Source organism: Schistocerca serialis, unplaced genomic scaffold (assembly GCF_023864345.2).
Source record: "Schistocerca serialis cubense isolate TAMUIC-IGC-003099 unplaced genomic scaffold, iqSchSeri2.2 HiC_scaffold_1200, whole genome shotgun sequence".
NCBI lineage: Eukaryota > Metazoa > Arthropoda > Insecta > Orthoptera > Acrididae > Schistocerca > Schistocerca serialis.
In genome coordinates this window covers 45,001-50,000 of record NW_026047404.1, presented here as the reverse complement: position 1 = coordinate 50,000, position 5,000 = coordinate 45,001, and the positions used below count along the sequence as shown (strand labels likewise).

Sequence of the window (5,000 nt, the reverse complement as noted above, 5' to 3'; positions counted from 1 at the left end):
GAGACATTGAAGCCCCTCTGCGCGAGTCCACGGGCGACATAACGCACTACAGCGTCATGGCGCTTGACCCGGGACCCGTGCGTCCTAAAGCAAGCCTGAAGTACGTGGTTGGCGGTCTCCACGGCCTGGCACCCCGCGCGGCATCTGGTGTCCGCCTCCCGCCCGCGACTGCGCCGTGCCTTCGTAGGGAAGGCGTTGATGCGGGCGCGGAGGGCGTCGATGTATTCACGCCCAGATAGCAGGCGACTGGTGTCGGCGACCCACTGATGTTGGCCACTGACGGCGGCAGAAGATGACAGTGCCGCACCGTCAATGGCGATGTGTAGGCGCGCCGCCCACATTTCCCCAACCTGCGTTGACGATTTGAGGAGGTGGCCCTCCCACATTAGGTGGCGCTCCAGCACCTCGATCTCACGCTGTACCTCCTCCATGCCTGCACCGTCGCAGGCTGGCCCTATCTTCTTCAGCGCCAGGAGACGGGACCGACGGAGGGTCGGACCCATCCATCGGCAAGATGGAATGCCGAGGCCCCCCTGGGCAACAGGAGCGTGGAAGTATCCCAGGGGGGTGTCCGCCGGAAGGCGGAACCATCTCCTGACGGCGGCCCGGATGGTAACGTCGGCTGACTTCAATGCACCCACCCGGGTGCGGCTGAGGGCCAGCCCGTGGTACAGGCCAGGGAGAAGTACGTTGGTGAGAGCGTGGAGGCGCTGTTGCGGCTTCAGCGGAGCTCGGGAGATGACGTCAAGCTGCTCCACCAGGTGGCTACGTGGATTGAAGACACAGCGACCCGCCGTGGAAAATTGCAGCCCCAGGTACCGGAAGGTTTCACCCACACGCAGGGCAGGCATGGTGGTATTGCCTGCTGTGAAGGTGACATTGCTGTCCACCTTCACCTTCTTCTCGCGCCCTGACGCGACTAAGGCGAGGGTGAAACACTTCCGGGCGTTGATCTGCAGCCCCAGGTGGGCGAGGGCTGCGGTGGCTGCGTCGATGAGGGACTGCAAGCCCCTCGGGGTCGCTGCAAACAGCAAGACGTCATCTGCAAAGGCCGCAGCGTTGACTCTGCGACCGAGGATCCGAGCTCCGATGTGGGAGGGCAGTTGGCCTAAAACGTAGTCCACCGCAAAGTTGAACAGGAGGGGGGAGAGGGGATCGCCCTGGCGAACGCCCCGTGCTGGCTGCACAGACACGCCCACGCCGGCGCCGTCCGCTATCACTGTCGTGCTGCCCTCGTAGCACCGCTCGACATACTCGACAAAGCAATCCGGCAGGCCATGCGCCTTCAGCACGGGGCGAAGGGCAGCATGATCTACCGAATCGAATGCCTTAGATACGTCGATCGATGCCACAAAGACAGAGCGGCAGGAGCGAACTGCGTCGGTGAGAGCAGTGTCCAAGATGAAGGTATTTTCCAACATCCCATCCCGAGGGATGAATGCCCGCTGACGTTCGTCCACAGCACAAGCGCGCATCAGGCGTGACGCGAGAACCTTGTGAAAGGTCCGCGCCAACACCGAGCAGACCGTAATGGGGCGAAAGTCAGCGGGGGATGTTGGTGCAGCCGTTTTCGGGAGAAGGGACGTCCGCGCGCGAAGCAGGCTTTCCGGAAGGGCGCGGGCCAGAAGGAAGAGATTCATCACTTTCACCAGGACTTCGTGCGGCAGGCGCCGCAACTCCGCTGGGGTAAGGCCGTCCGGCCCGGCTGCTGATCCCCTGGGCGGCAACGCGGCGGCGACCTCCTCACGTGTGACCGGCCCCCATATGCACTCGAGAGCGACAGGCTCTGAGTGCGGGAGGAGGCGGTCACGAATGAAGCCCGCGGTGGAGATGGGCTTCTTGGTGAAGAGGTCCGCCCAGAAGTCCAGCAGACCAGGGATGGCAGGTGGCGGCTGGAGCAGGGTGCCATCCAAGAGGCCGCGCACGCAACGCGCACGCGACCGTCGGAAGGCATCCTGCGTTCTCGCGTACTCCCAGCGGCGCCGCTTGCGCTTCTGCGTCGGCGGCGCGGCAGGCGGCCGCTTCGATGGTTGGCGCGGCCGCTGTGTCCTGGTGATCGATCTCTCCCCTCTGGACCCGACCGACGCAAGGGCATCCGGGAGCATGCCCAGGATGACATCGGGCGGCGTGCCCCGCCCCAGACCTATGACACGATCCAGGGCAGAGAAACGCTGGGCGGAAGCGGGTAGCCCCGCCAGATGCTCCCAGATGGCGGCGTCAGTCGGCCCCTCCGGCGGCGGCCCGGTGGTGTCGGCCGCGAAGTCCTCGGCTGCGTCGACGGGCGGCGCAGCGGCCTCGCCCGCGTCAGGCAGCGGGCTCGCCGCTCCCCGGCGGGACGCCGGCTCTTCCCCCCGACCGATCTCAAGCGCCTCCATGAATTGGCGGACAAGCTGCTTGTGGGCAGCTTGCCGCCGTCGGCACTTGATTGCCTCAAGCGTTCGGTCGGGGAACATCCTGATGAGCTCTTGATTTACAAAGAAGAACCGGGCGTCCCTCTCGAGGAACAGTTCGGCCTCTGCCTTGGCGAGCGACAGGACTTCTTCCTCCGTCCACCTCGCGCGATGCCTCTCCGTGACGATCTCCGCGTTGGCGGCCGCAAGGTGTTGGCGGCGGCGATGGACCCCGAGACCGTTTTTGGTGGTGAAGCTGCGGTGGCACTCACTACAGGCGTATACAGCTGCAAAAGTTACAAGATTTTCGGCACGGCCGGTTGGCCGGCTAGGTGCTGGGGGAGTTGGGGTGGCACCTTCAGCGGAAGGGCCACCACTTTTTCTCTGGTTACTGCCCCCAACTAAAAAAAGGGATAGTGCGAGGGGGGGCTGGTAACCCCCCCAAGCCCCTGGTGCGGTCTTCCACTCTGCTAAAATCAGCGGGCCCACGAGAAGGGGAGAAGACCGCAGGAGAGGAGAGGCTAAGAGGGCTAGGCCCATGTATTACGCATCACTCTCCCTGTAACTATAACCCAAGGAAGGCACCTCGCAGCAGCAGCACGACTACATCAAGACCGCACTTCGAAAAGCCAAGTCCGGATGCAGCCACACCGCCGCCACTTGGCCACCTTAAGAGAGTCATAGTTACTCCCGCCGTTTACCCGCGCTTGCTTGAATTTCTTCACGTTGACATTCAGAGCACTGGGCAGAAATCACATTGCGTCAACACCCGCTAGGGCCATCGCAATGCTTTGTTTTAATTAGACAGTCGGATTCCCCCAGTCCGTGCCAGTTCTGAGTTGATCGTTGAATGGCGGCCGAAGAGAATCCGCGCACCCGCGCGCCCCCGGAGGAGCACGCTAAGGCGGACGCGGCCTCGCAGCAAGGAAGATCCGTGGGAGGCCAAGGCACGGGACCGAGCTCGGATCCTGCACGCAGGTTGAAGCACCGGGGCGCGAACGCCGCGCAGGCGCGCGCATCCTGCACCGCCGGCCAGCACGAGGCCAACCAACGGCGAGAGCAGACCACGCCCGCGCTAAACGCCCGCACTTACCGGCACCCCTACGGCACTCACCTCGCCCAGGCCCGGCACGTTAGCGCTGACCCACTTCCCGACCAAGCCCGACACGCCCCGATCCTCAGAGCCAATCCTTATCCCGAAGTTACGGATCCAATTTGCCGACTTCCCTTACCTACATTATTCTATCGACTAGAGGCTCTTCACCTTGGAGACCTGCTGCGGATATGGGTACGAACCGGCGCGACACCTCCACGTGGCCCTCTCCCGGATTTTCAAGGTCCGAGGGGAAGATCGGGACACCGCCGCAACTGCGGTGCTCTTCGCGTTCCAAACCCTATCTCCCTGCTAGAGGATTCCAGGGAACTCGAACGCTCATGCAGAAAAGAAAACTCTTCCCCGATCTCCCGACGGCGTCTCCGGGTCCTTTTGGGTTACCCCGACGAGCATCTCTAAAAGAGGGGCCCGACTTGTATCGGTTCCGCTGCCGGGTTCCGGAATAGGAACCGGATTCCCTTTCGCCCAACGGGGGCCAGCACAAAGTGCATCATGCTATGACGGCCCCCATCAACATCGGATTTCTCCTAGGGCTTAGGATCGACTGACTCGTGTGCAACGGCTGTTCACACGAAACCCTTCTCCGCGTCAGCCCTCCAGGGCCTCGCTGGAGTATTTGCTACTACCACCAAGATCTGCACCGACGGCGGCTCCAGGCAGGCTCACGCCCAGACCCTTCTGCGCCCACCGCCGCGACCCTCCTACTCGTCAGGGCTTCGCGGCCGGCCGCAAGGACCGGCCATGACTGCCAGACTGACGGCCGAGTATAGGCACGACGCTTCAGCGCCATCCATTTTCAGGGCTAGTTGCTTCGGCAGGTGAGTTGTTACACACTCCTTAGCGGATTCCGACTTCCATGGCCACCGTCCTGCTGTCTTAAGCAACCAACGCCTTTCATGGTTTCCCATGAGCGTCGATTCGGGCGCCTTAACTCGGCGTTTGGTTCATCCCACAGCGCCAGTTCTGCTTACCAAAAGTGGCCCACTTGGCACTCCGATCCGAGTCGTTTGCTCGCGGCTTCAGCATATCAAGCAAGCCGGAGATCTCACCCATTTAAAGTTTGAGAATAGGTTGAGGTCGTTTCGGCCCCAAGGCCTCTAATCATTCGCTTTACCGGATGAGACTCGTACGAGCACCAGCTATCCTGAGGGAAACTTCGGAGGGAACCAGCTACTAGATGGTTCGATTAGTCTTTCGCCCCTATACCCAGCTCCGACGATCGATTTGCACGTCAGAATCGCTACGGACCTCCATCAGGGTTTCCCCTGACTTCGTCCTGGCCAGGCATAGTTCACCATCTTTCGGGTCCCAACGTGTACGCTCTAGGTGCGCCTCACCTCGCAATGAGGACGAGACGCCCCGGGAGTGCGGAGGCCGCCGCCCCGTGAAGGGCGGGGAAGCCCCATCCTCCCTCGGCCCGCGCAAGGCGAGACCTTCACTTTCATTACGCCTTTAGGTTTCGTACAGCCCAATGACTCGCGCACATGTTAGACTCC

General features: G+C 62.3%; 1 pseudogene; it reads right to left on the bottom strand.

Annotated features, from left to right (window-relative positions):
* LOC126435262 (large subunit ribosomal RNA) overlaps positions 1–5,000 on the bottom strand; it is a 7,959-nt pseudogene that overhangs the window by 2,017 nt on the left and 942 nt on the right.